Consider the following 23,194-nt stretch of genomic DNA (forward strand, 5'->3'; position numbering starts at 1 on the left):
GTTCGGAGTCCAGTGTGTTAACTGCTCAAAAATGGCTATCTTTGACCAAAATCTCAGGTTGTAGCAGTGCCTGGCTGGCTCAGTCAGTGGTGCATGTGACTCTTGATTTCAGGGTTGTAAGTTCGAGCTCTATCTTGTGTATAGAGATTACTTTAAAAAAATCTTTAAAAAAAAATCACAGGTTGTTTAGGTTGCTATCTGAAAGTGGCTCTTATGTGCTGCTTTCCTGGTTTTGGATATAAGATAATTGTACTTCAGTGTCCTTAGCATTACTTAGCTGCAGGAATTACTACTGTCCTTTTATTTAATCTCTGTTGAGCCTCATGATGACCTACTATACACAGAATCATTCATCTCTGTCTCTATGTCCCTCTCTGCCCTTAAACTCTGCCTTCTGTCTCTCTTCCCCTTCCTTTCACCTCTTAAACACATCCCCCATCCTGGCTGCAAGGAATCCAAAGAAGAAACCAGAATCCAGCTCTCATTTGACATTTCTCTGGAACACTTGGTAGGTAGCATGGTATGTGTCTCAGAAATGGACATACCTTTCCGTTTTATGAGAGATTTGGAGTACAAATAATCAAAGAAGGCTTTCTTCCATTCAGCTGAGAAAGCAGTAGCCCCAGGCCAAATACATCTTTTGATTTTATAGATACACAAACCCACAAAGCTTGAATGAAAAGGAACTTATAAGAAAAGGAAGATGATCAAATTGCTTCAGGCTCTCTGCTTGATACCTTTTAGGTGCCGAGTACAAGCACCCATTTGCATGACTGATTTAATGGTTTCCCTTATGACATTGTTAATCATCATGATTATAATAACTTACATATGTGCAGTGCTTTCCAGTGCTTAAAGCCTTTTTATATCCACAATCTTATCAGGTGTTCACAACAAACTTGGGAAGACACACATGCCAGAAGATTGGCCTTTTCCTCCTCCTGACCCTCCGCCATGGGTGAGAGTAACCAGCCTTACCTCAACTTAGTAAAGCACCACTTAAGTCTCGCTAAATTGCTTTGGTAAACAAAGGGTTACAGCCAACCAACCAGGCTTGGATTTGCCACATTTCGGGTCCAGTGGGCATTGGTGGGAGCTCCCTACTTCACCATGAACATCATTCTCCACCTTGCTTTTATTATTAATTGTAAGCACTACCTTAGCAGTTGTACGTACTTCTCTGGCTTTGGAAGACTTCGAGAATTCACAGCTCAGTTCCTCCAGAGCCCTACAGACAAGGCTGAGGGTGGCTGGAGCAATTCCACTGGCTTTCTTTCTTATCTCCAACCTTGTAGTCCCAAGTCTCTATGTGACCTGTAACTATTAGTCACAGAACCCCAAACTCTCCCCAGTTCCTTCCTCTCCCATATGCGAGTGGTATATTCCCTTCTTATCTAGCCCTATGACACACATACAGCAACTACTGCTATTTCTCATTAGAGATGAGAAAACCATGTTAGGGGATGACAGCATTTGTTCAAAGAGCCAGTCTGAGAGAGACAGGAACAGTTCTCAGATCCTCTGACTTCCAAATTAGTTACCTTTCCTGGTATGGAATACATGTTGATGCCCCTTTTAAAAAGTTTTCAAAAACAGGCACAATTCCAATCATTTTTTCCTAAAAAATTACTTGTTACTTTGCCATTTCATAAAATCACTTTAGGTGTACTTTATGGTCCTTTAGAATCAATCTGAAAACGCATCTATCATTAGACCTTCTTCCCAGTCCACAAGCCTCTTCTCTAAGAACTATCTGCTTACTGGTAGGGGTGACTCCTGCTCGCCATATTTATAGTCCATGATCTTTCCTTCTTTTCGTGGCTGCCTACAAAACAGGGGAGCCTATGCAGGATGGAGCAAACTGTGTCTCCTGGAAATGTGGAATTGGACTGAATGGATATCAGGTATTCAGTGTTATGGGTCATTTGAACCAAGGACAATTAAGCTCTGGGGTCATGGCCCCTGTATTTGGACATACAACCTTGAAGCAGAGGTTAGAAAGAGAAGGAAAAAGCTGGGACAGAGCATGCAGAGAGAGGAGACAGCATGTGGCGCTGGGGGAACAGAGCTAGGCAGGCAGCAAGGGCGGCTGCCTGGCTTCTCCACTGCTTTTCTGTTCACAGCTCCAGAAAAACAAGTGGCTCAGCCCCCACTGTCACTCCTGCCCTGGGATCATAGGAGACACTCGGGGTTCTTTCCCCTCAAGTCCTGTTTTCTGTTAGGTTAAAGAGGATTTCTAATATTTGTCATCAAAGGGCTTTAACTTAGATGTTTAGAAAACGACTTTCTGGAATTATTTGCTCCCAGCATGTCTGTCATTGGAAATAGCTACAGATTAGATGTAGATTATCTGTAAATTAGATATAGAAAATAATTGTCTCCAGCCATGACTACGGGTGTGCACACACTCGGCCGCACACATCCCCAGCCTTCCTCAGCCCTGCTGGCCTCACCTTTCTCCCCACCCCCAAGCACCCCCAAGCTCCCGGTGAAGAGAGCAGCACCCAGCCTGATACTGAGATAACTTCTCCTCCTTGGCACTCCTCTCNTCCTCCCTGTCCTGTCACTCATTGTTTGCTAATGACTAGGTGGCTGGCAAAGAGAAGCGGCAGCCAGCCTGGCCTTCACACTGGAAAGATGCATGTTTTCTAGAGAATAAAAACATGATTTGGTAAGAAGCACGTTCCAGCACTGAATATTTCTCTTTCAAAGTCCTGCTGGGCTCCTTCTGTCTCAGAGAGTCTGCGCTTTCCTCTGTCGCTCCCTCCCATCTCCTCCCCAGATGGAGACTGGCAGGGCCACCTTATTCGGGCATAGGGCTCCCCAGAGGTGATGTGGGTTCTCAGAGATTCTAAGATGATCTTGAGGAAGCAAAATACTGGAGTACTTACATTCATCAGAAAACAGCAAGTTTTTTTTTTTTTTTAACAAAAAGCCAGTAATTAGCAAAAAAGAAAAAAAGAAAAAAAAAAGCAGGTCCTCTCAGCTATTTGCTCAGAAAGAAGTCTCCAGGGGGACTCTTGGGGGGCTTAGTCGGTTAAGCGTCCGACTTCGCTCAGGTCATGATCTCGCAGTTCGTGGGTTCAAGCCCCGCGTCCGGTTCTGTACTGACAGCTCAGAGCGTGGACCCTGTTTCGGATTTTGTGTGTGTCTCTCTCTACCCCTCCTCCACTCATCCTCTGTCTCTCTCTGTCTCAAAAAAAATAAACTATATATAAAAAGAGAAATCTACTGGGGCGCCTGGGTGGCTTAGTCGGTTAAGCGTCCGACTTTCGCTTGGGTCATGATCTCGCGGTTCGTGGGTTCGAGCCCCGCGTCGGGCTCTGTGCTGACTGCCAGCTCAGAGCCCGGAGCCTGTTTCAGAGTCTGTGACTCCCTCTCTCTCTGACCCTCCCCCTGCTCATGCTGTCTCTCTCTCTCTCCTAGAAATAAATAAAACATTTTAAAAAAAAGAGAAAAAAAAAAAAGAAATCTCCTGAACCTGTTGAACGAACTGACCCTTGTTTTGGATTAAAAATCCTTCCACAGAAGGAGAGCATCCCTCTCATTACCTTTCTGTTCAACTGAGTAACAGTTCACCCACCCACCTTACTCTAGAGCTCTTAAAAGCCAGGCAGGCAGCTGGGACTAACTCTCTGAAGCCAGTCCTCACCCTGTCCTTAGAGAGAAGAATGCTCGAAACACTGACAATAACACCGATTATTCATTTATTATTCATCATACAGCAAGCAGTCTTCAAAGACCCGAGTGAAAACCTTGCTAGCTTTGCACGGCCCTTCTTTTAAATGCTTCTCCGCCAGAAGAGGGCGTGCGGCTCTGATTTTTCTTTTTCTTTCCCCCTTTAAAACTAAGCGAAAACCTTGGAGAGCCAAAGACGCTGAGATCTACACTGTTCTCTACATGTAAGTAACAACACAACAACAAAAAGTTCATCTGTTGAAGACAAACGGTCAAAAGCAACTCCAGGAAATGCAAGCCAGGCAGCGAGCGCCCAACACTTTTCCGGGTATTCGTGTCACGACAGCTTCCGGTAACTATATTTCTTAGGCAGCTTGTTCAAGTTTAGAAATGAAGTGACAAAAAAATGCATCCAGGGCCTCTCGCTACTAAGGAGCAATGGGTAATATATTTGTTTGTATTATGGGATTGCAGTTCTACTAGAAGGAACACTTGACATTTTGATGAGTGTCTCTAGGGAGAAAAGGTACTAACTTCAGAACTTAGTTTTAATTATACTAAGGAGATTACATTATTCAAAAGCATCCCACTGGTAAGGTGCAACATTTCCTGAAACAGTTTAGTGGAAAATGCCACATTAATCAGTTCAATATTTCACTCAGAAGGCTTAATGATGGGAGAAGTTTAAAGTACCATAGCACGATAATGCAGAAGGGGAGGAAAAAAAGAATGTTCGCTTAGAGCTTAGAGGGAAAGGCTGAAATGATTGTCAGTCCTTCTTGTTTTTCTCCCCATTAAAAGCTGTCTGGCTATGTTAGAAACGCAGTGGGAACCAATGTGTGGGAACCACCATCCCTGAAATGGAACGGGAAAAGGCAGCAAACACAAGGTGTTTAAATGCCCAGGCATTTAATCTCTGCTCCTTAGTTAACTGGTCCAGGTTGGTGATGAGTAGCGGCTCTCTTCCTCCCCACATGGCACCCAGACAGACAATAGATCTTTGTAAATGTGTGGTAGTTGATGTGAAAGCAGGAGGGGCACAGTGGAATTCTGGAGTGCTTTGTCTTCCTCTTCCCATTCTTTCCACCAACTCATATTTTCATTACCTTCAAAACTCACCTGCGAAATGTGAACGAGAATCTACCCTCAGAGTCAGAAAGGTTTGCACTTTCCAGGTGAGCTCTTAGCGGAAAGGTGGCCCACACTCACGGGTTGAGGGGCTGAGCGAAGATGAAGATTGCAAAGTCAATCCAGATCTTAATGTTTGTAAACATATAAACCAGCCTTATGGTTAATCAGATTAGAGGGACAATAATAAAAAAAAAGAATCAAGATCCACCGCTTTTCATGGGGCAGTAGTCCTGCACAAACAGGTGTGCAAGCTTTGGAGGCTTCGGCTCAACCAGGAAGTGGCAATAGTTGGGAGGCAGTCACAGCCACTGATGGTGTGCACTTGTTAACATTTTTTGCCCAGTTGTTACATTCATTTCTGTGTGGCACTCTCCACCAAGAAGCCGGTGCCTTGGAATAAACACCAAAAATCAACACTAAAATAGCAAAGCTACATTGTCTAGGATGTATACCCTGTGACATTTCCCTGCCCTGTTTTCTCTTCTCTATTCCTTAGCCAGTGCTATAAGGGATTTTACTACGAGCGTGTTGTGGGCTCCTTCTTGCTTCATGGTGCAGAGTCATCGTCGGTTTTATCTTCAAGGCTCTCCACTTCTGCGTGACACTTTTCTTCCCTCTACAGGTTACCTTATTTCTTTTCGGGGCAGGTCCCTGTGTACCTTTACTTCCTACATTTCCTCCTCCATGTATCCTTCTCCATACATGCTGTGTTGAGGGAATTTAACTTTAGTGCTTTCTGAAGTAGTACCTTATACTTTTCCTAACTCAGGAATTCCCAGGCTTTGGTGCTAGCATTATCCCATTCATGCCCTATTCTTATTTTGCTTCTGTCATCTTCTTAGGGTAAAATGGATTTATTGAAAAAATGAAATGAGCTTGAATTTTGTTTTAAGATGTAGACAAGAGCCCATGGGATTTTTTTTTTTTAAACAACCTTCGAGGGAAGAAATTAAGATGATTTCGCCATTAAAATTACAATCAGTATCTTGATAACAAGGGTCCCAAGGCTGATACTCAACACACACGCTTGACGGAGATATAGGCAGGAGTATTCTGTCTCCTAATGAGGGGCTCCCATCACTGTCTTGAAGGTATTGAAAAGTCATGGTCGGATGCTTCTATTTTTGGTTTGCTTTATTTACCATTACACAAAGTCGTTTGTCTGGTTGTGGGCTAATTCTTCAGATTCGATTGAACGCAGCATCTTTGATTAGCTTGTTTGGGGCTCCTCATTTATTTCTTCTTGGAAGCCCCGGGGCCCAGTCCTACTGAGGAGCAGGGATGCTGAAATCCACAGGATTACCATGTATTTCCTTGTCCTGAGAGCTGTTTTCTAGCTGTAGGATTCCAGGTGCTCTTCCACTTTTCAAAATGTGCCTGACTCCATCTGTGGGTTTTTATTGAATACATTTTCTAAGCTCTCATAACCATACCCTGATCTTAACAAAAGGTTGGAAAGGCATGGAAGACTTTTTATAACAAAATTAGAGAAACGAATCTTAAGTACTAAATCACTTAGGGATCACTGGATATGGTGTATGAGGCTATAGAGTCAGTGTGACTTGAAATACGGAGTTCTCACTAGCTATTAGGAAAAGATGCAATTCAGTTGCACACACTGGCATGAAATCTTCCTTGCTGGTTTAGAATAGCTGACTTTTCATTTGACACAAAGATTCCAGTGGGAGAAGAAGAAAAAGGCCAACACACTCCGGCTCCCCACAGAAGAGGGACTGGGTTTGAATCCTGTAACTGTCTCTCACAAGGCCTTGTTCTGCAATCCTTTTTTATGCCGTTATGAATCATTCCTGGCTTTTGACAAGAACCGGAGCTGGCCGCTCGCCTGACTTCCTCCTGTGCTGATGTCTCTTCTCTTACTGTTTTTTCATCTCTTGTGATGTGACTTCATGACTATCATCATAATAATCATTTACCAAGCCTTGTTATCTGCCTCTTAGTCAGCAGTGCCCATCTCTTCCCAAAAACTGAAGCTCGGAGAGCACTGGCAGTCCAAAGCATTTTTTCCATGGTTTCGAGCTTCAGAAAGTTCTATCTGATTCACACTGTATATGCATTAACCCTGCCTGGCTCCATGTGTTCTTTCTTCTTTCAACATTCGAAATGATTCTATTGTTTGATTTCTATGGAATCATACGTCTGCCTGTTACAGATACTCTTATCCTCGTTGTGAACAGCCATCTTCTACGTGATGAATAATTCAAGAGAATAAAAAATATTTGAGGTTGCGTATCTTTTTATAACTTTTGTCCATTTAAAATTTACAAAATGCGACATTTACAATTGCCCTTGAATGTTCTTTTACAATCGTCATGCCAGTGATGGTTGAATTACTTTTTTTGCCAAGACTCCAGAAATTACAAAATTAGCAAGGAGTCTACCTATGGTTCTCAATCTCCCCATGTTTCAGAATCACCTGGAAACATTGGAACACTCAAGCTACACCTCTGAATTCTGATTCAAACTGGTCTGGGGCTGAAACAGCTCCTTAGAGTAATTGTGAGAGCCACCACAGGGGAATATCAGGCAGTGATGAGCTCCCAAAACATGTCATTAGGGAGCCACGTATTTGAGAACTGGTCCTTTTTGTCTTTCTCTAACTTATCTTCTAAGCTTTAATTACAGGATGTGGTTTGCTTGTTGTATATTAATACTATGTTCTCCAAATCATGACTTTTAAAAAGTTGTTTTAATCATAACAATAGTGCCACTATAGCCTAGAATCATTACAAGAGTTTGCATTTTATCTAGAAAATGGGTTCTACCTTAGTTTGGAGCATACATTAAAATTTTTAAAACACATACATGTTATGATGCAGCAGTTGCATTTTGAAGAATCTTTCTTGCAGAAATACTTGTACATGTGTATGAGGATTTTCACAGGTGCAATGAGAGAAAGACAAAAACCGAATCAACAACAAACACTAAAAACCAAAACGACTATCACTGGGGTAATGGTTTAGATAAAATTTGGAGCTTTATGCGATGAAAGAATAGGCAAATTGGTAAAAATGAGGTCTGTGCTCTGTCTTGGAAAGGTGTATGTGACATATTTGGAAGACTGTAAACAGTATGGGCCTTCCCAGCCCAACACTCCCCCCCCCCTTTTTTTTTTTTGGTAAAAGAACAGCTGTGTGTGTGTGTGTGTGTAAGTATATAAAAGTGTGGAATGATAAGGAAGTCTCCATACTGTTAACTGGGTTTTTTCTTTTCTGGGGAGCGTGATGAAGCAATGGGGTAAAGAAATCTTTCACTGTATTAACTCTATCATTTCACAGTGTTGCTTCAACAAGCACTCCATTCCCTTGCACTTGTCGGGACCAAGTCAATCAGCCCTCCAAATCGCCTGGGGCAGCCTAAGCAGCAGCCAGCCCCTGGTGGCCAGTGCACTGACCTAGGTCAGCAGGGTGCACAGGGAGGTGTGGCTGAGGTGGGCCTTAGGAGGTGAGAGGCAAGGACTTCAGAAACTAAGCTGCAGGCGGCATCTCAAAGCTGGGCAGGTCTGGCTGTTGTCCTCACTGAGGTCGGTGCCACACCCAAGTTCCCTCAGGGAACTAAGTGAAAGCGGAGGCTGGCTCTATCAGGTTCAGGTCTTCTAGTTAGTTCTCAATATGTCCCACTGCCCCGTTTCCCAGTTTTCATGGGTGCTCACTATGTGGCAGGCCCTATAAGTGCTCTATGTGTATTATTTCCATTATTATATTATTCAATTATTACATTATTTCTCACAACAACCTGTGAGGCAGGTAATGGTATCACCCTCATACATTAGGAAACAGAGGCACAGAAAGATTAAGGACTTGGTTCCAAATTACATGAATATTAAGTGGCAGAGCCAGGATGTGAATGTGCGGACTTAACACTCTGCTGTGTCCTCTGGTGTACGTCAAACGCTTCCTACCTCCACCCACCCTCTCTTCTTTGGAGTCATGATGCAGTTAGAGAAGACAAAATGAAGTACCACTAATGAATACGCAGCTCCTTCCTTTAGGAGAAAAATGTCTTAGAATTTAAGGTTAATAGCACCATGATTTTAAAAATAAGATTTTCATGGAAGCAATCGATAAAAATATATCCAGGCATATCCCTTTTCGAAAATTAGAAGTTTTCATTGTCCTTCGCTTTGATAATATTTTCCTGGTGTTCCCCTGAAAACTGCCTGTCAGAATTTGCATGCATAATTTAGGAAGCAGCAGAGCACGGGTAAAAATGGATTTGAGCTAGACTCCTGAGTTTGAATCTAGGCTTTACCACTCATATGCTGGGTAACCTCAGGCAAGTTATTTACTGTCTCTGTGCCCCCATTTCCTGATCTGTACATTTCTTCTATAAAATCATAGTACCTGTCTCTAAAGGTTGTTATGACAATTGAATGAGTGATATTGTTAAGTACTTAAAATAGTGTCTGGCATGTGGTAAGAGCCATAAATGTATTTGTTAAATAATTAAAATCATTAAGAATAAAGTACAGCATTACCAAACTATGTAGAATCTAACTTACTGTCTTTTTAAGGGGGAAGAAAGGATTTAAAAAATCCTTATTTCTAGAACTTCTCTGGCCACAAACAACAGCCAGTACCAAATACAGCTTTTCAAATGTCCAGGTAAGTACAAAGCTCCCTCTAATTCCAGCAGATGATCATGATTTCCAAGATAAGGATTCTGGGTCCGCAGAGAGCAAGCGGGGCTAAATAACAAAAGGGAAACAGTCCTCAGAGACTACTCTAGGCAAGGTCCTGGGGCTCTGGGGCTGGGGGCTTTGGGACTTTGGAATTTGATGCTCTCTCAGAGTTGTTAATGCGGCTATTAGCCTTGAGACTTCTTTTGCTTTCACACCGCACATGTCTGTGTTTTCCTATTTCAACCTTCAACTTATTTCTTCTGAAACTCATACTGTAGGACCTTACCCTGGGTTTCTTTTTTTCACATTCTTAGAGTTGGTATTATGGTTTTAGTGTCTTTAGGGTACTAAAATCTCTGTTTTACCATAACAAACAGGAGTAAATCTTAAGATTTCGAGCTGGAATTCTTTGCAGGCTTTCACCTATTAATGTTTAGTTTCATTTTGCTCTAATTCTCCCTTGTGGTGCAAACAGGCATGAACTCAGCCCTCACCCCTGCACGCTGAACCGCCACCACCTTTCGCTGCCAAGAAAACGGAATGGATCCTGGGGGCAGAGACCAGCCCCTTTTTAATACGAGGCAGAGTTGTGGGGGTGGGCAGAAACATAATACCTATATTTTGACTTTTTCTGTTATTATTGCTACTGTCATTGCTCTGCTGTTAGTAAGAGGCTCCTTGAGAAGGAGGGAAGAGCAATGGCTACATGAAAACGGTGAAGCCACACACAGAGTTTGCAAAACCTTGGGGATTCCTCAAGCTGCAAAGGAGCTAAAAGAGCATCAATAATAATAATACTTTTACGATCATAAATAGCAACAAATAAAATCAAGCTGCTGGCTTTCTGAGCTTTTACCGGACTCCTCTAAACAGCTATCTGGGGGGGCTCTTCCTCTCCTTTCTGTCGATGGCTCATCCCGTATTCTCTAACACGTATCTCTGCAATTGCCATAAGCAAATCATTTAACCCCCAGCCAAGCACAAACACCCAAAGAAAAGGCTTTGCAGATTGGAAGTGCTATATCAATAGCAAATATTGCTGCTAATTGATAATTACAGTAAGCATGCGGACCCGAGGCACATAACGTAAGGTGCTCAGTGTCATAGTGCTCCAGGCAAAATGGGCCAGGCCAATAGCAACTGGAGGGCGAGAGACCTGAGCCTCATCGGCAGGACCCCACTCTTCAATCACCCATTTCACCTCCCTTGGGGTATCTTGACAAGCTCTCGTGAGGGTGTTGACAGGTGGTTTATGGTCTTACATTCGGTTCGGTGTTAAAAACAGGTCTGTCTTCACTTAGTAAGATTACTGAGTATACTAATTAAATTATAATGGAAAATACAGAGAAAGCATGTCCCTGAGATAATTGCTGCAGCCTGTTTTTTTCTCACCTTCAAGTCCATTGAAGCCTTCCCTTGCCGTACGCCCTCTAATATTCAGGGTGGCAAAGCAACAATGCTTGTGGTGCAAAGAAGGCAGCAAGTGTGGCTTTACAGTTGAGTGCAGCCCTGAGTCTGAGTTCTGGCTTCACCACTTACTGGTTGGATAACGTGGGGAATGTTACGTTACTTTCCTGTGCCCCAGTTCCCTCTGTGAAATGCCCACCCTGTAATTATATGTGAGAATGAAATGAATAGTATATATAAAAATCTAGAATAGTGCCTGGCACATGGAAGCATTCATCAAAGATGATGTGCTTCTTACACCCATTTTGGATTATCTGAGTGGTAGTGTGAGCTGCCCCACACGGACACAATCTACTTCGGCAGCTTGGAGGTACGATATAAAATCACCTCTCTTTTTAGGATTCCAACTAAATGGCTTGAGCCACCTCACGCATTTGAAGGGCTGGCTTCACTAGTTCTTCCCTGGGATAGTCTCTGGGAGCTGAGGTGTCCTAGGGGTCTGTCTTGCTGCTGGATCCAGAGGTCAGGCATGACTCCTAAGAGTGACAGCATGTTGCAAACTGGAACCTCATTTCTGCGTGGGTTAATGTGTCCCCGAACTGCAGACCTGGTGACACAGCAAAATGTGAGAAATCAAAGGCCTCATCGTTCCCGGGATGACAGGATGCGAATGTCTGGGGAAAGTGGCTGATACATCAACCACCAGGGCAGTCCTCCTAGGCTGCAACTTCAAGGTCTGAGGACAGATCATCTTCCACCCCTTATTAGAGACTGGCCAGAGGAATTTCATATCAAAGTTGATTAGCTGGTCTGACTTGAAGGATTTTTTTTTTTTTTTTTTTAATTCACCCACACAGCTACTTCCCCAGAGCACAATATCAGTCCAGAATCACTCTTCCTTTGACTTGTCTCCTTCATGGTCATGGTCCCCTGACTCAGTCTCTTGCTACTCTCATTCTGTCTTTATTCAGTGCTCTCCCTGTCCTGTCACTGAGCCTTGATCAGGAGACTCCTGCCTGGTTTCAGCAATTTGGAACCTTCTGGAGGAAGGTAGAGGGTCTCACCTCCCAATTTTAAGAAAACGTATTGTCTCATACAAATCTTCCCACTTCTCCCCAGCTCTGAATGCCGACAGTTTTTTTAATCAGGAAAAAGTAGAGTTCTGCCATAGTCTTATTTTCAAGTCTCTGCTTTGCTTGATAATTATTTTTACAGATTATCAGTAGCGAGGGAATGTTCTGAGAGCTGTCAACAAAGTGTCAAGTAGAATGACTGAATAGCACCTATCATTTCCTTGTGACCTTTATTTGATTGTGCATTTGAACAACTTTACTTTCTCAAGAGAAGGTAAAGAGGAAAAATATTTTTCAGGAAGAGGAAACATCTTTATCTACTACAAATAGCTACGGAATACTACTACAGTATTTTGAGTCTACTTTAAGATAATTGGAATATTTTGAATGTTCCCCAGTACAGGAAAATTCACAGGGAGAAAAAGAGACATCATTTACTGACTCTTGGATGGAGTGTTTTTACAAGAGCCTAAAGCCATTTAAGTCATGTCTTGGAGATTCATTTAGCTCTCGCTGTAAAATTCTACCCCCAAATTTAGTGTCTGGAAACAACAATTGTTTCATTATCTTTCATGATGCCATGAGTTGAATGAGCTCAGTTGGGAGGTTTCTGCTCCTTATGATGTCAGCTGGGGCTGCTGTCTCCTGGGGGCTCAGGTGAGCTGTAACATCCAAGATGCTCACTCTCAGGACCAGCACTTGGTGCTGGTGGTTGGCGGGATGCTCAGCCAGGGTGGTCTGCCATAAGGTCTTTGTTCTCTTCCATGTGCCTTTCCATGGGTCTTGGGATCATCACAGCATGGTACCTGGGTTCCAAGAGGGAGTGTTCCAAGGGAACAAGCCCCTATGTGCAAGCACTTATTAAGCCTCTGTTTGTATCTTGCATGCTAAAATCCGAGTGACCGAAGCCATTGACACAGCCAAGCCCAGAATGTGGGATGACTCAAGGGGATAAATACTTCTAGTTTCATACTGAGGTCCACCAAAGTAACAGGTGACCACCCCCAGAGACTACTGTAAATTCTAAGAGAACAAAATGGCAGTCCTAGAATTGTGGAGTTCATAGGGACCTTACAGACTTTACAGGTCAGAGAGAACCCACACAAGATGATTTACTTACTCCAAGCCATAACCCAAACCTGACCATTCATTGTAAAAATGATTTGGAGTCAGGCTCTGTACAGGCTCTCCCCACCACCATGTGTAGGTCCAGCCTCTGGCCTCCCAGAGCTCCGGGTCTAGAGGGCAAGTCTGCAGATAAGATCCCCTAATGCACAATGCCACATTTTAACCATGGTACTCCACAGCCTTCCCGTTGTTAATTGAGTGTGTAATGACTATGTTAAAGTTAGTTTCAGGTTCTAATTTATGACACAGTAGTTCTATTTTATTGTACACTTTATGGTACACTGGAGTCCCTGAATAATCAATGTGTACTCCCTCTAATCCTGCCTGGTTTATACTACTTGGAGAAAATTTTATTATTTTAAACAATTATAAGGATTTATGGTTCTTGAATCTTTGCTTTTGTGAAATATTTTTGTTCATGTCTACTATTTACATGAAGCCAAGTCCTTTGTCAGGAATACAGCCTCTAATTATAACATGGTTCCTGTGGGAAAATGTAATTTGCTTTTCAATGATCCACTTTATGACATGGTCTCCAGGAATGTGCTGTTCCGCAATAAAAAGCAAGTAGAGACTGCAGAGTCTTGTAACTTCTTGCCAAGCGCCTGGCATGGTAGGACCAGTGTTTATAAAGCAGTTCTAATGTTTTGGTTGACATGTGAAATCTGAACTGGGAAATAATGACTTTCACTGAGATGGAGTGGGGAGGATGGATAAGGAAGACAGGAAACAAGAAGGTTCTATGGTTTTTCTCCATAGTCATCCTGTCAGCAACCAAATCCTGTCATTCAGCGTCTCTCATTTTGGTTCTTTCTTCCCAGGAATAAAATGGCGGTTACAAGAATGAGTGACCCATGCAGTCAGAAGGGACACATAGGGCTGTGCTGAGTTCCTGTTGGAACGGGAATATCTTTTCTCAAGGCCTCATCCTGCCTTTGCTGAGAGGAATTTCCCCATTTCTTTGCTCAGGGATAACGTACGGTGACTTCCATTTAACATGTGCTTGCAGAGGATAGGTATTAACTGAAGTGGAATATTTTTGATGGAAAGTTTCTTAACCATGAGGTACAGCAACTGGGGCCAGGCCCAGTCAGCTGTTCTATTCTTCATGGATGCTCTAATCTTTTTGACTTTGGCTTTCTAAGGCTATTGCCTACCTCCCTTTCTATAACCCTTGGCCGCTTAGCCCAAATCATAGCCCAAATCATGTCTCATGACTGAAAACAAATACTGCGCTGAAAAGTAAGGGATAACAGAAGAAATTATAATACAGATTCCTCAACTCGTTAACTCTGAACCCTAGATATGAATCCTTCTGGAGTTCAGGGGCCAAGACCTCCCACAGGATCCATATCGGACCTCTCTCTTCAGCTCCTGGTCTGTAACCTTTTTGGGGGGCCTGATTACCACCTTTCATTAAGACAGACTCTAGGGGTGCCTGGGTGGTGCAGTAGATTAAGCGTGTGACTCTTGATCTTGGCTCAGGCCATGACCTCACAGTTCATGAGTTTGAGCCCCACATCAGCTTCTATGCTAATGGTGTGAAGACTGCTTGGGATTCTGTCTCTCCTCTCTGCCCCTCCCCTGCTTGTGCTTGCTCACACTCCCTCTCTCAAAATAAATAAATGAACTAAAAAATTTTTTTAAAAAGTCAGACTTTGGCTATCTTCTGTATCTGAAGTGTAAGCATAGCATACGAGCCCCCATAAGAGAGGATCAAAGAAAACCACATTCCTTGTCATAAATATATTCCCCCATAATCATAATCTGTTGGGATAAATTCTACCCATAAAAAACAATCTTTTGTATAGTCAAACTGGATAATTTGGGGGGATTGGGTTCTAAAGTCAGTGTGTAAGGCAAAATCTGGGTAAGAAATTAACTTTGGGGCACCTGGGTGCCTCCGTCAGTTAAGCATCTGACTTCAGCTCAGGTCAGGATCTAATGGTTCATGAATTCAAGCCCCGTGTTCGGCTCTGTGCTGACAGCTTGGAGCCTGGATCCTGCTTCAGATTCTGTGTCTCCGTATCTCTCTACCCCTCCTGCGCTTGTGTTCTGTCTCTCTCTCTCTCAAAAAAGAATAAACATTTAAAAAATTAAAAAAAGAAATTAGCTTTGAAAATCACTTGGCAGAGAGCCATGTTGCAAACAGCAGCACCTTTCTCAGGAGCCTAGCAGAGCCTGGCTGGCCTTTCCAGTCTGGAACAGGTCACATCCCCTCAGGAGAATACCATATGAAGTAGCTGTTCTGGGTTTAAGGTTGATTTTTAACTTCGCCATTCCACTTCCGTGGTGAGCTGCTCAGACCACTTAGAACACAAGGGCTGGGAATCATGTAGTCTCAGCTCCTACCCACTCCTGAGGCAGAAGTGTCCACACTTCTGAACTAGTTTCTTACTCTCTCCCTGGGTCCCCTTCTCCCTCCTTCCCTGTCTAGGTGCCTACAGGTAGAGTCCCACGAATTTCACGCAAGCCTGATGTGATGGCCTCAATGTTATTTTGCAAAGCAGTTTAGTGTCTCACTGTGAGGAGCTCTGCAGTTCTAGAAGTACTATATTTAGGTTTATCTATTCAGGACCAAAAAGCCCATTAAAGTGCACTGTTTTCCTTTTCAAACATAGAAGAACTATACTTTCAAAGGTAAATTCAAACCATAGTCTGTAGACAAAGGGAAAGCCTGCTGGCAGCTTTGAAATATGGTACCTTTGCACACGCTGGCTTTTGACCGTGGAGATGTAGGCAGAGGCTAGTCCCTATGCCATCCAGAATACCTCGTACAGCTTCATTTCCCCACACTGTTACTGTATGGAACCCTGCCCCTTCCCTTCATTCTGTTCCACATGTGCCTCACATAAACTTGGCTCTGAACCTTCATGCAGACTATCTGACCTGCTTGGAGTGCTTCTCCTGTCCAGTCCCTCATCCCTTTCCTCCTCTCCAAAGAGCCTTCCAATCCCCAGGTCCTAGATCAGGAATCCTTGAACCACTCTTGACCATAGTCTTTAGTACTCTCTCCCCATCTCGATGATTGCACCATAAGATGTCTTTAGGTTCAGGAATGTTACGTGTGTCCTATGTATGTGCCAGACACTCTTCTAAGACTTATTAATATGCTAACACATTTACTCCTCACAACAAGTTTATAAGGTTGGTACTATTATTATCCCCATTTTATAGATGAGGAAAATGAGCACAGACAGTTTCCAAGGTCTGTGGCTAGTAAATGATAGAGCCAGGAGGCATACCCAGGAGGTATGATGCCAAAGCCTGCACTTTTAAAGATTTTTTGTTTTTTAAGTAATATGTACCCCCAACTTGGAGGATTTGAATTTACAACCCTGAGATTAATAGTTGCATGCTCTACCAACAAAGCTGGCTAGTCATCCCTAAAGCCTGCATTTTTAATCACTGTGTTCTACTGTCTCCCATTTGGTACTAAGGTATGGGCTCTATTTCTATTTCTATCTTTTTTTTATGTTTATTCATTTTTGAAAGAGAGAGAGGTAGAGCATGTGTATGAGTGAAGGGGCAGAGAGAGATGTGGACAGAGTTATAGAAGCAGGCTCTGTGCTGACAGCAGTCTGATGTGAGGCTCAAACTCAAGAACTGTGAGATTATGATCTGAGCCGAAGTTGGACCCTTAACTGATTGAGCCACCAGGCACACCTCTACCTGTCTTTTTCTTTTAAGTTTTTTTTTTTTTTTTTTTTTTGAGAAAGAGAGAGCATGCATGAGCATGAGCAGGGGAAGAACAGAGAGAGGGAGCACAGAATCTGAAGCAGGCTCCAGGCTCTGAGCTGTCAGCACAGAACACAACGTGGGGCTCCAACTCACGAACCTTGAGATCATGACTTGAGACGAAGTCGGACCCTTAACCAACTGAGCCACCCAGCCGCCCCTCTATCTGTCTTTTTATATGGTATTCCCTTTCTCTTACTTTGTTTATAACCTCCTTCAGGGCAGGAATCATTATATAATACACACACACACACACACACACATACATACATACATAGTACTAAGGATTGTGTCTTGCATCAAATAGTAACTTGATAAATATTTTCTGGGCAATGAAGTGACAAAAACTAAAATACAGATCTTTATAAATTATATGATTTTCTAGATGAGTTTTAGACTTACTAAAAGACTTGCATTGTTTCTCATGAACATAGCAATAACAGCTTACAAAATACTTGAATAGGATTTGATTCTTAAGACACGTCTATGCTGTGGGTGGAGCAGGTGCAGTATCATGCCTAGTTTACAGCTGGGAGAACTGAGACAGACACAAAGATGACTTCCCTCCATCACATTTAATGATGAGCTGGAATCCACAGCCCAAAGCACCCTGCTTCTAGTCCTATAATACTGCACTTCAGATCTGGCTAAGTTTGGCTCAATCAAATGCAGGCCATGTTTTGGCTCTGTGTGTGTACATTAATAAAACTAGATGTTCTATTGTAAATGGATATAAATGGTAATGCGGTGGGGCGAGGGAAGGACCCATGCCATCCACACGTTGGACTCAGTTTAAGAGGAGATGATGCCCTCATAACAATCACAAAAATAGGTGTCAATTAATGCCATGCTATCCAATGGTATTTTCATCCATTGTTGAAAATCAAGAGGGGGGAAATAGGGAAGTACCAAAAAATATAGGAAATAATTTTGTAGAAAGAAATGAAAAAAGGAGGAGTCAGTTATAGGGAGGTTTCCAGAATGCAAATCAGAGATATTTTTTTTGTCTTTGGAAGGAAAGGGAAAAAAGAGGAAATATTTGATCTAACAAGTGAAAATTCAAATCAAAGCCAGAATCTGAGCTGGCAAGCCCTGTTTGGAAACTCCTTTTGTTTATAATATAGGTTTTTCCCCTTTATGAAGCAGATGCTTATATGCGCATTACCAGCGTTGTCAATAATACTGTAACATTTGCCTTCCATCCCTTTGTTGCTCAGGGAGCATGTTGGGTTTCGGCACATTTAGCTTTGCCATTTACTTCACAAATCGCAGCTGTGTAGTGCTACAACTAAGTCGATTTTACTGAGAATAAAAATGGAAAAAAAATTCTCCTAACAACCTTTCCAGTAATCATAGGCCTGAAACACTTTGGAGTGTGTGTGTGTGTGTGTGTGTGTGTGTGTGTGTGTGTTTAACAACTTGGTTTCAGTACAATGATGCTTCAATAAGAATCTTCCTGCAAATTTAATTCAAAAGGGAAAGCTTTGTTGTTATTAAACACAATGGCAGTTTGTACATCTCCACATCATTATGTTGCTTCTCATTATGGTAATTCATTTGCTTCTGCTTTGTATGGATATCAAATAAAAATCACTTTCGCTCCTGGCAAGTGATTGACATTACCGAGACACTCTGGGAGCCCAGCTAAGCGGTGCTTGGTGTCATAGCAAACACAATTAGCAAAATGGCATCCAGAGTGGCTTTATGGAGTTGCCCTGTGGAGAGTCTGTGCATTTTCTATTTAGCAGGGCTGTAGGTTACTAGGCTGTGCTGTGTGCCTTCTCTATTTTCGTCTTTGTACTGTTTTCCATGCAAGTGGAGCAGCGTGAGGACTTGGTGTGAATTTTGTTTTCTCTTCTTTTTTCCTGAAGGGCTCTTCTTCAGCATTTGCTAGGCTTGCAGAGCATTCTGCCTTCGTAGGAGACCACAGTGCTCTAAAGAAGGGTCAGTGACAGCACCACCAAATGTCCACTCTGATATCCCTGTGGGTTTTTCTTGTTGTTGTTGTTGTTGTTGTTGTTGTTGTTGTTTCCCTCTTTCCTACTGCTCTCTAGTTGCCACTTGTCAGCTATGGGAGAGGTATTTAGTTTTGTAGGAAGTGAAAAAAACAACTTTAAAGGTCATTGTTAATTACCTGTGTATTGCAAAAGAAAATAATTCACACTCTTCTGTGGACAAATTTGAGGTGGGGCCTCAATTCAATTCTGGCATTAGGTACCTCAGTCAGTGATTAGCCTAGATGGGATGGACGGGACCAGCTGCCTCTTTGAGCTGAAAGACAGATATGGCTTTTGCCTGAGCCATGAAGAGAAAGAGGGTCTGGATTTAGTTGGAGTGCTCTCCAGTCCTGTCTCCTGAGCCTCTGCGAGGGCTTTCCAGAGCAACATAACTCAAACTATGATAGAGGCCTTTTTGGAATGGCCATGGAGGCCTCAAAAACCCATCATAGTGTGAGAGGAGGCGAGGTGGTAACTTAATCCATCCTTTGTCCCATGTGATGGAAGGACTGATGGATTTATGCTTCTGAATGCTCTTTTTCCCCAACCGTCTCTTCCTTTCCACATAGCCCTCTCTTTGGAATTTCCTAATCCAGTGCCTCCAGCCCCTTCCTGGAGCCATTTTTACTCCTCTTCCATATAGGAGGAGAACGTCTTTCATATCTCACACAGCTGAGAGGCCCAGGCTTTGGTTGGATGGACATGGCATCTCTTCCTCATTTGGTCATTGTCAGCTGCCCAGAGGTGGGATGTTGGCCCCTGCCCCATGAACTGAGGGTACTGGTACTGTGCTTCCAGTTTATTTTCCCCTCAAGTAACAGCTTCCTCACTAGTTCTCCTAAGAATCCAGCCCAGCTTGCCAAGTCAAGCATTGATGTTTTTGACGTTTATGCTATTTAGTCTTATACGAAGAGAGCATATTTCTCTTGTTAGTATGGCTTTGACCTTTTTCACTTTAAAATCATAACCCCTGGCTTTCTGGTGCTGAGAAACATTTGACATTTCCATGGTTTATTTAACAAGGGTCACCATACTATCTCAAAATGGCTTTCTCTTTCCCATCCAATGTTACCAGTACTGATTATATTATTATTCAAATCTTCTTTTACCTCCAATGGGAAGTTAACATGCATTCCAGTTTATCAAATCACGCTGGCATCAACTTTCAAACATCAATATAAAAATGAAAATGAAAATGAAATGTTGGACTGGCGTAGGAGGGAAACTATTTATCCGTGACATTCCCCTATCTTCATTGGTAGGGAAATCTATGAAATGCATTGCTTATTTCCAAGGGGGAGAAGTCTAAGAATTGAAGATAGTTTTTTTTCCCTCTTACTTCAAGATCATACAATTCTGCTTAGCCCTGCATGCAGGTCTTGCCACCATTTTGAGTTTTGACGCTCTTCTGTATCAGAGGCAGGGATTTCCCTATGCTGCGAAGAACGAAGGGCCTAGCAGATGATTCTGAACATAGAGAGCAGCTCACACTGGAGGGCTCCTGCTGCTGAGAGCACTGTGGTGCCGATTTGGAACTACGGCAGTTTCTTTTTTGGTTATTTTGAAACATTATTTGTCAATTGTAGAAAAAAAAGAAGTACAAATTTCTATAAAGCAGTCTTGTGGAAAAAAAATGTAATAGGAATTAAAATTTACACGTACATGTGGATTGTACCTATCACATCCATCCAATTCTCTCTGTGCCCAGTGCATCTCCAATCTCCACTTATTTTCACTGCCCCCATACTACTTTAGGCCATCACTATCTTGTCCCTGGATTACTGCCTCTAGTCTTTCCCCTCAAATATTTTTCTCATGTGTCTTTTACAGAGATCATTCTAAGGAAAATACTGGATTAAGATACATGCTTGCTTAAAATCCTTTAACCTCTATGGTTCCTCTTAAGATGAATTCTAAATTTTTTAGCATGAAATAATTCCTAAGATCATGATTGTGGAAGCAGAAAACCTGTTAATCTTCTCATCATATGTCTTGGAGCCCAGCATGCTGACTATGAAATAGTAGGACTTGGTAAGTTTTTAGCCATCTCTGCAAGGTAACTTTAATCCTCTTGGGTGGCTCCCTTACAGGAGTGACTCAAGCATCCAAGCCATTTATATCTGGAAATTTTAATTTGTGCAGCCATTGTGGCAGAGGAGAAGAGAGGTAGAGGGTGGTGGTACAAGCACTTTTCATTATCTCAGCCAGGAAGACCACACAGAGAGTCTACTGGCCAGACTAGAGCTATGGTTCTAGCCTAACTGCAAGGGAGTCTGGGAAATGTATTCATCTTGCTTGCCCAGCAAGAGGAAAATTAAGTAGACCAGGAGACTATGCATCACTGTGACTGTTAGAGAGTTAATGAGGAGTGAACAACCCAGACTTTGGGAAATGCACAGTCTGTATCATGATAGCCTGATCTGAACCAGGGAGGTTGGATTTCAACCCATGAGTGGGTGTGAATGATTCCCCTGAAGGACCTGGCTGTTTCCACCCTCAGTCATGCTTGTGAAAGAAGAATGGGCCTTGAATTTGAGGTAGGAAAGGACCATTTTCACTATCCAAGTCAGAGGACTGGGAGCCTATGACTATGGGGTAAAGTGGTCTAGAGACCCCAACAAAGGGGGCGGAGAGCAGTGTACAAGAAGAGTCCGGCTCACTATTGCCCTGCAGTCATCAGGGACCAGGCAAGTACTCTGACAGGCAGGCAGGGTTTGAGAGCTCAATGGAAGAATAGATCATTCTGGGTACTCACTTCTACACATGCTGAACTTTCGCTCTATCTTTGGCCAACACCACTGACTGATCTTAGCTGTGCCTTCAAGGCAGATGGAGAAAACTGTGACTAGGCTTGGATCACACCTGTGCAGAGTGTGGAATTTAGGGTGGTACATTCTGTGATGACAAAGGAGACATGAAAGCTCTGGCAATGTAGCATTTGCAAGGCAGAGTGGGAAAAGGCAAACATAGTTATTAGCATGGGTTTATAAAACAGGCATGAATGCTCTTAAGAGTCCCAGTGGTAGCTTGGGCTGGGGGATAACCTACAGGAAGTTCTGCATTCCCTTCCCTGTGGCATTTGAGAGGCCGGAGTCAGGTTCACGGGTAAGACATGAAAAGAAACCTGACCTTATTTGGTGACTTGGTGGGTAAGGCGGGACAGTAAAGTTAACAAAGACAGCGAATACGAGAAGAGTAGTTCACAGTCTGTGCTGACATACATTAGCCCTGACTTTTCTCCTCTCATAATAGAAATTATACTTGGCAAACAGATAGAAGAGCACTTTTCAAGAAAAGTTAAATTATGTTATTTATCATCATTAATGATATATAGTAACCACAACAATAACAACAACAGCAAATAGCAACGCCATGACAATAGTAGATACGGCAAACTTATGTGTTCTTGATATTTTCTGGATGCCCACTTCTCTTATTTTAATCTTTGTTTTGCTTTTAAAATTATCCCACTCATTTTAGTGTCAACTTTAGTTGCTGCATTCATCAACTTGGAAAGCCTGTAGCCTTGGACAAAGGTGTCATTTGGTATGTTTGATATACTCAGCTCTGTATCAGTAATCTATTTGCAAAATTGTCCAATCTGAAAGTGACACATTTGATTCACTTGACTTTCCTTTTTACAGCACAGGAAAATATGAAGGAATTCAAGAGGTGCCGGGCACCAGTCACCAAGGAGAAAGGACAATAAAGGGATGTGTAAAGTACTCAAGAGAAAATTGTTGTGTGTCATTAGTAGTTGAACAAAATAAAGAGCGCTGTGAAGTTGAACTTCTCCAAGTACAAGACAATGACATCTGAAGGGGAATGGAATATTTTAAAGTTTTTGATGTTAAACAGCTGACTCAAAATTTTCAACTTTTTAGCATAATTTATTCTAATTACTTAAGTATGTCTATTCATTGTAGAAAATTTAATAGTACATTTAACTTAAAAATATAAAAAACAAACAAACAAAATAATTACTCATAATCCTACCATCAAAGAGAACTATTAATTCTTACTTTGGTATAATTCTTACCATTCCTTTTGCAGTGTGTATATAAATTGTTATTGCTATTATTATATAATGGAAATAATTTTTTTACCTACAATGGAAATCCTTATAGTAAGAAGTGTGATTATAGGTTGAATTTCCACTGTAAATTCAGGATGTAATATTTTTCAGTACTCACCGAATATATCTAGGTGAGGCATTACCAAACATAAAGGAGACCTGGACTTAGACTCAAAAAGCTTATTAGGATCTGAGGAAAGAGTTAAGGCAGATAAACGTTCAGTTAGATCAAGGAGTATTTACTGAAAAATTGTGATGTGATAAGCACTGCATTAGGTAACAAGTGGATACCAATGAGTAAATACCTGGATCTTGCCTTCAGAGCCTT

At 42.3% G+C, this 23,194-nt stretch overlaps 1 long non-coding RNA gene across 1 annotated transcript; it reads left to right on the plus strand.

Annotated features, from left to right (window-relative positions):
- The first annotated feature begins 3,944 nt into the window (after positions 1–3,944).
- On the plus strand, positions 3,945–22,524 carry LOC144221070 (uncharacterized). Its single transcript, XR_013331954.1, has 5 exons — positions 3,945–4,030; positions 9,341–9,431; positions 20,718–20,822; positions 22,272–22,337; positions 22,436–22,524. It is a non-coding gene; the product is annotated as an uncharacterized LOC144221070 (long non-coding RNA).
- Positions 22,525–23,194: the final 670 nt, after the last annotated feature.

Source organism: Crocuta crocuta, unplaced genomic scaffold (assembly GCF_008692635.1).
Source record: "Crocuta crocuta isolate KB4526 unplaced genomic scaffold, BGI_CrCroc_1.0 scaffold91-1, whole genome shotgun sequence".
NCBI classification, from domain to species: domain Eukaryota; kingdom Metazoa; phylum Chordata; class Mammalia; order Carnivora; family Hyaenidae; genus Crocuta; species Crocuta crocuta.